The sequence below is a fragment of the Arachis ipaensis genome, chromosome B10 (genome assembly GCF_059453495.1).
Source record: "Arachis ipaensis isolate K30076 ecotype BB chromosome B10, ASM5945349v1, whole genome shotgun sequence".
NCBI lineage: Eukaryota > Viridiplantae > Streptophyta > Magnoliopsida > Fabales > Fabaceae > Arachis > Arachis ipaensis.
The window spans coordinates 103,391,572-103,404,660 of record NC_142435.1 but is presented as its reverse complement, the minus strand read 5'-3'; the positions used below and the strand labels follow the sequence as shown (position 1 = coordinate 103,404,660).

Below are 13,089 nucleotides of genomic sequence, written 5' to 3'. Positions count from 1 at the left end.
AAAATCTTATCTTTTCTTCCCCAATCCTAATTTTTCCTCCCTCCTTTCTTACTAACTTCTTCTTCCGTTCTTTCCCTTCTCATCCTTCTTATCTTTCATTTTATTTTACTTAATTTATTTATTTGCATATTTCATTCATTGCATCTTAATTTTGTGCATATTTTTATTTTCCTTTCTAAATTCATTATTTTTTTCCTTTGGTGTTAAAAATTTTCTTATTTAACTGTTGCATCTTCTCTTGAATTATTTTGGGTGCTTAGTGACTTGTGTTATTCTGGTTAGGTAATATTATTAAAATCAATGCCAATCTTTTATACCTATATTACTTTTGCATTGACATGAATTTATATTATCTCTCCTTACCCACACTCTCCCTCATTGTTGCAAAAATTTTGCACCACTGGTATGCCATGTGCTTCTATTATTTTCTCACTTGCATGTTGTAGCTACCATGTAATTGAGACCCTCATTATTTGGTATTAACCAACCCATGTTTTAATTGTTTTTTATCTTTATTTTGAGTTACTTTTCTTCCCTTTTTCTTTCAGGATGGCCACCAGGAAGAGAATCGGAAGATGTTTACGTGGGAGAGACAAACAAGTTCCTATGCACATTCCTTGATGAGAAAAGCGTCAGTTAAAGCAACCGTCCACTTGCACATCTTAGCATGCACCGAGGACGGTGCAATCTTTAAGTGTGGAGAGGTCGATACCGATCTCCATGGGTTAGTTACTCTTCTATCTCAACACCAATGGTTTATTTTCCTTGTTAGTTGATGCATTTGTATGTTTGATTGCATGATTATTTGATTTTGTGCATATTTTACCACTTAGTTGAAGTAATATTTTCTTTTTCAAGAAACCTTTTAGAGCATTTCACTAATTTGAATAAAATTTAATGTTACACTTGTTTGAAGAAATATTATACTGGAACATGGTTTAGAGCTCGAACACACAAAATCTGTGAGATTTTTTAGCCTATTTGAATTGGTTGCATTTTACCAACCAATATTTTATTTTTGGTGTGTGTTTTTCTCTCTAAAATTGTGATCTTTGTCTTGCTTAATTCTATATTTCCATGGTTTGATGTATGATGACAAGTCATCTTAGCCTAGTTTCACTAGCCTTTTTCTTTTGTTTTCAACTGAATTATGCACTTTCTTGAGCCATAAGCAAGCCAATTGGGTAGATTTTCATGTTTCCTTTGATTTAATCAACCATGTATGAATTCATGCTATTTCATGAGGTTTTATGCTATAATTGTCACATATTATGAAAGAATGAATATCTCATGATTTTGAGCATAGCTTTGATGTGTTTGGTTGATTAATGATAGGTGAAGAAAGCTTGGAGAAAGGTTGAAGCAAGGAGGAATGGCTAGGAGGAAGAGAGGACAAAAAGTTTGAGCAAAAGTTTGCCTCAAACTTTAGCTCAAACTTTTGGATTAATTGAAAATGAACCAGAAAGCAAAAAGCTGGACCAAAAGTTAGCCTCAAACTTTTTGGCTAACTTTTGGGCAAAAGCTGGAGCAAAAGTTAGCCCCTAACTTTTTGGCTAACTTTTGGCATGCAAAACACTCCCTGGATGAGCAAAAGTTTGCGCCAACGTTAGCCCCTAACTTTTTGGCTAACGTTGGCGCATGAAAAACACTCCCTGGACTAGCAAAAGTTTGCGCCAACGTTAGCCCCTAACTTTTTGGCTAACGTTGGTGCCATGAATAAGCAAGGGGAGGCCAACGTTGGAGCAAAAGTTAGACCCCTAACTTTTGCCCCAACGTTGGTATCAGCAAGGAAGGGTGCTGATGTGAAAAGTTGGAGCAAAAGTTAGCCCCTAACTTTTACTCCAACTTTTACTCAAGCTTTCATGATTTCAAACCCGGTTCAATTCGGTTCTTCTCCAAACTCCAAGAGCAATCAACCAAGGCCTCTCTCAACCCAATTCCATCAAGAGCAAAGGCCCAATTGAAGGCTTGAAGACCATTTGAAGAAAGTGTATAAATAGCATAGGATTTAAGTTTTTCGGAGAGCTTCCCTTTTTGTTTTTCAGAATAGCTTTCTTTTCGGTTTGCTTAGAGCTCACTTTTATTTTTCTTAGCATTGTTGTTTTAATTCAAGAGAATTTGGGAGGAGAATTGATCTCTCTTCTTCCTTGTTCTTGCCCAGCACTCTTTACTTTTCTTGTCTTGGATTTTGGGTGGAGAATTGAAGAAATTCTGTTTCAATCTCACCTTGGGATCTTGTTTAATTTTCTGCTTAATTGAATTTCAGTTTCGGTTACTTGCTTCTTCATCTACTTTCTTTGCAATTTACAATTTCCTTTGCAATTGTTCTGGTTGGATCTAGGAAGGCATTGAGATCTAGACTTGGTTTTCTAGTCTCTTGGGTCCTGAGATCTGAATTCCAATTTTACATCCTCTGTTTACTGCTTTCCATGCTCATTTACTTTTCTGTTTTAGATCCGATTCAATCCAAGTCATCCTTTACTTCTCCGTTTGTTGAAATTTTACTTTTCCTTGTTTAATTTCTGCAAACCCAATTCCCAATTCCCTTTACAATTCAAGCCATTTACATTTCTTGCACTTTAAGATTCTGCAATTTACATTTCTTGCGTTCTAAGTTTCTGCCATTTAATTTCTTGCTCTTTAAGATTCAGCACTTTAAACTTCAGCTATCTTTAATTTCATGCCAATTACCCATTCCCTTTACTTTCTATGCAATTTAAATTCTGCAAATCACAAATCTCTCAACCAAATCTTGATTCGCTTGACTAAATCAACCACTAAACTAAAATTGCTCAATCCTTCGATCCCTGTGGGATCGATCTCACTCTCGTGAGTTATTATTACTTGATGCGACCCGGTGCACTTGCCGGTTAAGTTTGGGTGTTTTGGAGAAATTCGTTTTTCCACGAAAATATCCCATCAATGTATGCATACACTTACATGATTGAGGCCTTTGTTTCACTGAGCTTACATACCCATATGGCCTTACCCTTTCATTATTCTTTGCAAACCAATGTTGAGCCTATTATACCCCTTTGTTCTTTACTTTAGCACATCATTAACTCTAAGCGGAAAATAATAATGTCCTTAATTTGAATCCTTGGTTAGCTTAGACTAGTGAGAGTGCGCATGAATTAAGTATGGGAAAAGTTGAATTTGGAAACATTTGGTTTGAGAATTGAGTATGTTAGAATTTTCTGAAAATGTAAAAAAAATGTTTAGGACATGATTCATGTATCCAATAATTTAATCATATGCATTGAGAAAAATAAAAGAAAAGAAAAAAAAAAAATATATATATATATATATATATATATATATATATATATAAAGTGAGAAAAAGAAAAGAAAAAAAGAGCAATTAAGCAAAAAGGGGACAAAATGCCCCAAAGTAAGTGGTGAAAGCAATGCATATGTACTGTACTTGAAATTAGAATGCATGAATATGTGAAAAACATGGTTAATGGATAGTTAGATTTTGCATTGTAATTACATGGATTGTCTTAAAGTTAGGTGGGAAAAGTTTAAGTTAATTAAGGATTCAGATTTTAGTCCACTTGGCCAAATACAATCCTACCTTGACCCTAACCCCATTACAACCCTTAAAAGACCTCTTGATATGTGTATCTGTGTGATGAGCGGATAATTTATACGCTTTTTGGCATTGTTTTTAGTATGTTTTTAGTAGGATCTAGTTACTTTTAGGGATGTTTTCATTAGTTTTTATGTTAAATTCACATTTCTGGACTTTACTATGAGTTTGTGTGTTTTTCTGTGATTTCAGGTATTTTCTGGCTGAAATTGAGAGACTTGAGCAGAAATCAGATTCAGAGGTTGAAAAAGGACTGCTGATGCTGTTGGATTATGACCTCCCTGCACTCAAAATGGATTTTCTGGAGCTACAGAACTCGAAATGGCGCGCTTCTAATTGCGTTGGAAAGTAGACATCCAGGGCTTTCCAGCAATATATAATAGTCCATACTTTGGCCAAGAATTGACGACATAAACTGGCGTTCAACGCCAGCCTTCTGCCCAAATCTGGCGTCCAGCGCCAGAAAAGGATCCAAAACCAGAGTTGAACGCCCAAACTGGCACAGAAACTGGCGTTCAACTCCACAAATGGCCTCTGCACGTGCTACACTTAAGCTCAGCCCAAACACACACCAAGTGGGCCCCGGAAGTGGATTTATGCATCAATTACTTACTCATGTAAACCCTAGTGACTAGTTTATTATAAATAGGACCTTTTACTATTGTATTAGGTATCTTTTGATCATCTTAGGATCTTAGGATCATCTTTGGTCTCAGTTTTATTCCATAGTTCATCTTTGGATTACCTTATGATCCTTTGATCACGTTTTAGGGGGCTGGCCATCTCGGCCATGCCTGGACCTTCACTTATGTATTTTTAACGGTAGAGTTTCTACACTCCATAGATTAAGGTGTGGAGCTCTGCTGTTCCTCAAAGATTAATGCAAGTACTACTGTTTTCTATTCAATTCTTCTTATTTCGCTTCTAAGATATCCATTCGCACCCAAGAACGTGATGAAGGTGATGATTATGTGTGACGCTCATCATCCTTCTACCTTATGAACGCGTGCCTGACAAACACTTCTGTTCTACATGAATTAAGCTAGAATGAGTATCTCTTAGATTTCCTAACCAGAATCTTCGTGGCGTAAGCTAGAATGATGGCGGCATTCAAGAGAATCCGGAAAGTCTAAACCTTGTCTGTGGTATTCCGAGTAGGATTCAATGATTGAATGACTGTGACGAGCTCCTAACTCGTGATTGCAGGGCGTTAGTGACAGACGCAAAAGGATAGTAAATCCTATTCCGGCATGATCGAGAACCGACAGATGAATAGCCGTGCTGTGACAGGGTGCGTGAGCATATTATTCACTGAGAGGATAAGATGAAGCCATTGACAAGGGTGATGCCTCCAGACGATTCGCCGTGCCGTGACAGGGCATTGGATCATTTTCCCGAGAGATGACCGAAAGTAGCCATTGACAGTGGTGATGTATCACATACAGCCAGCCATGGAAAGGAGTAAGACCGATTGGATGAAGATAGCAGGAAAGCAGAGGTTCAGAGGAACGAAAAGCATCTCCATTCGCTTATCTGAAATTCCTACCAATGATTTACATAAGTATCTCTATCCCTATTCTATTATTTATTATTCGAAAACTCCATAATTATTTTATATCCGCCTGACTGAGATTTACAAGGTGACCATAGCTTGCTTCATACCAACAATCTCCGTGGGATTCGACCCTTACTCATGTAAGGTATTACTTGGACGACCCAGTGCACTTGCTGGTTAGTTGTATCGAAGTTGTGACAATTATGAATTAAGATCAGAGCACCAAGCTTTGGAGCCATTACCAGGATTTGTTCGAGCCTGGAGATCACAATTTCGTGCACCAAGTTTTTGGCGCCGTTGCCGGGGACTTAATTGTTCCTGTTTGGCGCCAAGAATCGTCTGAGATCCCAATCCCAGCAACAACACCAAGTTTTTGGCGCCGTTGCCGGGGATTGTTTGAGTTTGGACAACTGACGGTTCATCTTGTTGCTCAGATTAGGTAATTTTCTTTTTATTTTAATTTCAAAAATTTTTCAAAAATATTTCTAAAATTTTCTCATCTGTTTTCGAAAAAAATAAAAATGTTTTCAAAAATTTTATTCAAAATTTTTAAGAATGAATTCTAGTGTTTCATGAAGCATGTGAAGCCTGGCTGGCTGCAAAGCCATGTCTAAATTCTTTTGGACTGAGGCTTCCTAATCATCATCACAAGAGCAAGTTAGTTGTTGCCAATAAAATTTGCTGTTGTATGCATGAGAATTAAATGCTGAAGCTTGGCTGGCCATTGGCCATGTCTAGTGTTTTGGACTGGAGCTTTCTTTGAAAGCCTGGCTGGCTAGTGAGCCATGTCTAATTCCTGGACTGAAGCTTTAGACTAAGAATGCAAGATTCCTGGAATTCATATTAAAAATTTTGGAATCCTTATTTTTCTTTTTCATATTAATTTTCGAAAAATCCAAAAAAATTTAGAAAATCATAAAAATCAAAAATATTTTCTGTTTCTTGTTTGAGTCTTGAGTCATATCATAAGTTTGGTGTCACTTGCATATGCATCTTGCATTTTTTCGAAAATATCATGCATTCATAGTGTTCTTCATGATCTTCAAGTTGTTCTTGGTAAGTCTTCTTGTTTGATCTTGATGATTTTTTTGTTTTGTGTCTTTTCATGTTTTTCATATGCATTCTTGAATTCTTAGTGTCTAAGCATTAAAGAATTCTAAGTTTGGTGTCTTGCATATTTTCTTTGCATTAAAAATTTTTCAAAAATATGTTCTTGATGTTCATCATGTTCTTCATAGTGTTCTTGGTGTTCATCTTGGCATTCATAGCATTCATGCATGCATTCATTGTTTTGATCTAAAAATTTCATGCATTGCATAATTTTCATGTTTTTCTCTTGCATCATAAAAATTCAAAAATCAAAAAAATATCTTTCCCTTTTTCTCTCATCAAATTCGAAAATTTGGATTGACTTTTTCAAAAATTTTTAAAAATCAAATTGTTTCTCATGAGTCAAATCAAATTTTCAATTTGAAAATCTTATCTTTTTCAAAATCTTTTTTTTTAAAAATCAAATCTTTTTCAAATTTCTTAGTTATTTTCGAAAATTCCAAAAATCTTTTTCAAAAATCTTTTTCTTAATTTTATACCAAATTTTCGAAAATAACATGATCAATTAATGTTTTGATTCAAAAATTTGAAGTTGGTTACTTACTTGTTAAGAAAGATTCAAACTTTAAGTTCTAGGATCATATCTTGTGATTTCTTATGAATCAAGTCATTAATTGAGATTTTAAAAATCAAATCTTTTTCAAAACTAATTTTAATCATATCTTTTCTAAAATATCTTCTTATCTTATCTTTTTCAAAAAAATCTTTTCAAAATATCTTTTCTAACTTCCTAACTTCTTATCTTTTCAAAATTTGTTTCAACTAACTAACTAACTTTTTGTTTGTTTCTTAACTTTTTCAAAACTACCTAACTAACTCTCTCTCTCTAATTTTCGAAAATATCTCTCCTCTTTTTCAAAAATTTCTTTTTAACTAATTATTTTTATTTTTTTTTATTTCAAAAAAATTTTCGAAAAAAAAAAATATTAAATATTTTTCAAAAACTATTTTCAAAAATCACTAACTCTTTTTCAAAATAATTTTCGAAAATTATCCCTCCTCCATCCTATTCTATTTATTCATTCATATCCTAACATCTCATCTCACATCTCTTCCATTCGTATAGTTGCATTTCTTCCTTTACATCACATTCTTTATCTCCCCCTCTTCTTCTACTCACACAGGGATCCCTATACTGTGGTATAAAGGATCTCTATTATTATTATTATTATTATTTTTCTGTGCCTTCTTCTTTGTCATATGAGCAGGAGCAAGGATAAGAACACTCTTGTGGAAGCAGATCCAGAACCTGAAAGGACTCTGAAGAGAAAATTAAGAGAAGCTAAAATACAACAATCCAGAGATAACCTTTCAGAAATTTTCGAACAGGCAGAGGAGATGGCAGCCGAAAATAATAATAATGTAAGGAAGATGCTTGGTGACTTTATTGCACCTAATTCCAATTTACATGGAAGAAGCATCTCCATTCCTGCCATTGGAGCAAACAACTTTGAGCTTAAACCTCAATTAGTTTCTCTAATGCAGCAGAACTGCAAGTTTCATGGACTTCCATCTGAAGATCCTTTTCAGTTCTTAACTGAATTCTTGCAGATATGTGATACTGTTAAGACTAATGGAGTAAATCCTGAAGTCTACAGGCTCATGCTTTTCCCTTTTGCTGTAAGAGACAGAGCTAGATTGTGGTTGGACTCTCAATCCAAAGACAGCCTGAACTCTTGGGATAAGCTGGTCACGGCTTTCTTAGCCAAGTACTTTCCTCCTCAAAAGCTGAGCAAGCTTAGAGCTGATGTTCAAACCTTCAGACAGAAAGAAGGTGAATCTCTCTATGAAGCTTGGGAAAGATACAAATAGTTGACCAAAAAGTGTCCTTCTGACATGCTTTCAGAATGGACCATCCTGGATATATTCTATGATGGTTTATCTGAGCTATCAAAGATGTCACTGGACACTTCTGCAGGTGGATCCATTCACCTAAAGAAAACGCCTGCAGAAGCTCAAGAACTCATTGACATGGTTGCTAATAACCAGTTCATGTACACTTCTGAAAGGAATCCTGTGAGTAATGGGACGCCTATGAAGAAGGGAGTTCTTGAAGTTGATACTCTGAATGCCATATTGGCCTAGAATAAAATATTGACTCAGCAAGTCAATATGATTTCTCAGAGTCTGCATGGAATGCAAGCTGCATCCAACAGTACTCAAGAGGCATCTTCTGAAGAAGAAGCCTATGATCCTGAGAACCCTGCAATAGCAGAGGTAAATTACTTAGGTGAACCTTATGGAAACACCTATAACTCAACATGGAGAAATCATCCAAATTTCTCATGGAAGGATCAAAAGCCCCAACAAGGCTTTAATAATGGTGGAAGAAACAGGTTTAGCAATAGCAAGCCTTTTCCATCATCAACTCAGCAACAAACAGAGAACTCTGAACAAAATGCTTCTAATTTAGCAAATCTAGTCTCTGATCTATCTAAGGCCACTGTAAGTTTCATGAATGAAACAAGGTCTTCCATTAGAAATCTGGAAGCACAAGTGGGCCAGCTGAGTAAAAGGATCACTAAAATCCCTCCTAGTACTCTCCCAAGCAATACAGAAGAGAACCCAAAAGGAGAGTGCAAGGACATTGACATAAGTGCCATGGCCGAACCTATGAGGAGAGGAGAGGACGTGAATCCCAAGGAGGAAGACCTCCAGGGACGTCCAGTGATCAATAAGGAGCTTCCCTCTGGGGAACCAAAGGACTCTAAGGCTCATTTAGAGACCATAGAGATTCCATTGAACCTCCTTATGCCCTTCATGAGCTCTGATGAGTATTCCTCTTCTGAAGAGAATGAGGATGTTACTGAAGAGCAAACTGCCAAGTTCTTGGTGCAATCATGAAGCTGAATGCCAAAATGTTTGGCATTGATACTTGGGAAGTTGAACCTCCCTTGTTCATCAATGAACTAAGTGATCTGGATCAACTGACATTGCCTCAGAAGAGACAGGATCCTGGAAAGTTCATAATACCCTGTACCATAGGCACCATGATCTTTAAGGCTCTGTGTGACCTTGGTTCAGGAATAAACCTCATGCCCCTCTCTGTAATAGAGAAACTGGGAATCTATGGGGTGCAAGCTGCTAAAATCTCACTGGAGATGGCAGACAGCTCAAGAAAACAGGCTTATGGACAAGTAGAAGATGTATTAGTAAAGGTTGAGGGCCTTTACATACCTACTGATTTCATAGTCCTGGATACTGGAAAGGAAGAGGATGAATCCATCATCTTAGGAAGACCTTTCCTGGCCACAGCAAGAGCTGTGATTGATGTTGACAGAGGTGAAATATTCCTTCAATGGAATGAGAACTCCCTTGTATTCAAAACTCAAGGATCTCCCTCTGCAACCATGGAGAGGAAGCAGGAAAAGCTTCTCTCCAAGCAGAGTCAACCAGAGCCCCCACAGTCAAACTCTAAGTTTGGTGTTGGGAGGCCACAACCAAACTCTAAGTTTGGTGTTGAACTCCCATATCCAAACTCTAAGTTTGGTGTTGGAGAGCCTCAACAAAGCTCTGCACATCTGTGAGGCTCCATGAGAGCCCACTGTCAAGCTATTGACATTAAAGAAGCGCTTGTTGGGAGGCAACCCAATGTTTATCTAATTCTTATTTTTATTGTTTTTCATGTTTTCTTAGGTTCATGATCATGTGGAGTCACAAAATAAACAAAAAAATCAAAAACGGAATCAAAAACAGCAGAAGAAAAATCACACCCTGGAGGAGCATCTGTCTGGCGTTCAAACGCCAGAACAGAGCATAGTTCTGGGGCTGAACGCCCAGAATGGGAGCAACCTGGCGCTGAACGCCCAGAACAAGCATGGTTCTGGCATTCAATGCCAGAAATGGCAGCAAATGGGCGTTGAACGCCCAAAATGGTCACCAACCTGGCGCTGAACGCCCAGAGTTGGGTACAAAGGCATTTTTACATGCCTAATGGGTGCAGGGATGTAAATGCCTTGACACCTCAAGATCTGTGGACCCCACAGGATCATCTTAGGATCTGTAGACCCCACAGGATCCACTCAGGATCTGTGGACCCCACAGGATCCCCACCTACCTCCACTCACCTCTTCTCACCACTCTCTTTCACACAACCCCATAAACACTCTTCCCCAAAAACCCCTCACCAATCACCTCAATCTCTCTTTCCCACTAAACCTTCACCACTCACATCCATCCACTCTTCCCCATAAACCTACCTCATAAACTCCACCTACCTTCAAAATTCAAAACCAATTTCCCACCCAAACCCACCCATATGGCCGAACCTTAACCCCCCTCCCTTCCCTATATAAAGACCTCCATTCTTCATCAAATTCACGCAACACACCCCTCTACACTCTCCTTGGCCGAAACCACATCTCCCTCTCCCTCTCCATATTTCTTCTTCTTCTTCTTCTATTCTTTTGTTTATTGCTCGAGGGCGAGCAATATTCTAAGTTTGGTGTGGCAAAAGCATAGCTTTTTTGTTTTTCCATTACCATTGATGGCACCCAAGACCGGAGAATCCTCTAGAAGAGGGAAAGGGAAGATAAAAGCTTCCACATCCGAGTCATGGGAGATGGAAAGGTTCATCTCCAAAGCCCATCAAGACCACTTCTATGATGTTGTGGCCAAGAAAAAGGTGATCCCCGAGGTCCCTTTTAAACTCAAAAGAAATGAGTATCCGGAGATCCGACATGAAATTCAAAGAAGAGGTTGGGAAGTTCTAACAAATCCCATCCAACAAGTCGGCATCCTAATGGTTCAAGAGTTCTATGCCAATGCATGGATCACCAAGAACCATGATCAAAGTAAGAACCCGGATCCAAAGAACTATGTTACAATGGTTCGGGGGAAATACTTAGATTTTAGTCCGGAGAATGTGAGGTTGGCGTTCAACTTGCCATGCATGGAAGAGAACGCACGCCCCTACACAAGGAGAGTCAACTTTGATCAAAGGTTGGACCAAGTCCTTATGGACATATGTGTAGAAGGAGCTCAATGGAAGATTGACTCCAAAGGCAAGCCGGGTCAACTAAGAAGATTGGACCTCAAGCCTGTAGCTAGAGGATGGTTGGAGTTTATTCAATGCTCAATCATTCCCACTAGCAACCGGTCTGAAGTTACTATAGACCGGGCCATCATGATCCATAGCATCATGATTGGAGAAGAGGTGGAAGTTCATGAGATTATACCTCAAGAACTCTACAAGGTGGCTGACAAGTCCTCCACCATGGCAAGGTTAGCCTTTCCTCACCTCATTTGCCACCTATGCAATTCGGCTGGAATTGACATAGAGGGAGATATCCTCATTAAAGAGGAAAAGCCCATCACTAAGAAAAAGATGGAGCAAGCAAGAGAGCCCAGTCATGGAGCTCAAGAGGCGCAAGAAGCTCATTTCCATGAGATTCCGGAAATGCCTCAAATGCACTTTCCTCCACAAAACTATTGGGAGCAAATCAACACCTCCCTAGGAGAATTGAGTTCCAATATGGGACAACTAAGGGTGGAACATCAAGAGCACTCCATCATGCTTCATGAAATAAGAGAAGATCAAAAAGCAATGAGGGAGGAGCAACAAAGACAAGGAAGAGACATAGAAGAGCTCAAGGACATCATTGGTTCCTCAAGAAGGAAACGCCACCATCACTAAGGTGGATTTATTCCTTGTTCTTATTTCTTCTGTTTTCGTTTTCTATGTTATGTGCTTATCTATGTTTGTGTCTTCATTACATGATCATTAGTAGTTAGTAACTATGTCTTAAAGATTATGAATGTCCTATGAATCCATCACCTCTCTTAAATAAAAACTGTTTTAATTCAAAAGAACAAGAAGTACATGAGTTTCGAATTTATCCTTGAACTTAGTTTAATCATATTGATGTGGTGACAATGCTTCTTATTTTCTGAATGTATGCTTGAACAGTGCATATGTCTTTTGAAGTTGTTGTTTAAGAATGTTAAATATGTTGGCTCTTGAAAGAATGATGACTAGGAGACATGTTATTTGATAATCTGAAAAATCATAAAAATGATTCTTGAAGCAAGAAAAAGCAGCAAAGAACAAAGCTTGCAGAAAAAAAAAAAGGGCGAAAAAAAAATAGAAAGAAAAAGAAAAAGCAAGCAGAAAAAGCCAATAACCCTTAAAACCAAAAGGCAAGGGCAAATAAAAAGGATCCCAAGGCTTTGAGCATCAGTGGATAGGAGGGCCTAAAGGAATAAAATCCTGGTCTAAGCGGCTAAACCAAGCTGTCCCTAACCATGTGCTTGTGGCGTGTAGGTGTCAAGTGAAAACTTGAGACTGAGCGGTTAAAGTCAAGGTCCAAAGCAAAAGCAGAGTGTGCTTAAGAACCCTGGACACCTCTAATTGGGGACTTTAGCAAAGCTGAGTCACAATCTGAAAAGGTTCACCCAAATATGTGTCTGTGGCATTTATGTATCCGGTGGTAATACTGGAAAACAAAGTGCTTAGGGCCACGGCCAAGACTCATAAAGAAGCTGTGTTCAAGAATCATCATACTGAACTAGGAGAGTCAATAACACTATTCGAAATCTGAAGTTCCTATAGATGCCAATCATTCTGAACCTCAATGAATAAACTGAGATGCCAAAACTATTCAAGAGGCAAAAAGCTATAAGTCCCGCTCATATGATTGAAGCTCTGTTTCATTGATAGTTTGGAATTTATAGTATATTCTCTTCTTTTTATCCTATTTGATTTTCAGTTGCTTGGGGACAAGCAACAATTTAAGTTTGGTGTTGTGATGAGCGGATAATTTATACGCTTTTTGGCATTGTTTTTAGTATGTTTTTAGTAGGATCTAGTTACTTTTAGGGATGTTTTCATTAG

The 13,089-nt window shown here is 37.9% G+C and overlaps 1 non-coding gene across 1 annotated transcript; it reads right to left on the bottom strand.

Annotated features, from left to right (window-relative positions):
* Nucleotides 1-7,991: 7,991 nt before the first annotated feature.
* On the bottom strand, nt 7,992-8,099 carry LOC148581143 (small nucleolar RNA R71). The gene has a single exon (XR_015896829.1). It is a non-coding gene; the product is annotated as a small nucleolar RNA R71 (small nucleolar RNA).
* Nucleotides 8,100-13,089: the final 4,990 nt, after the last annotated feature.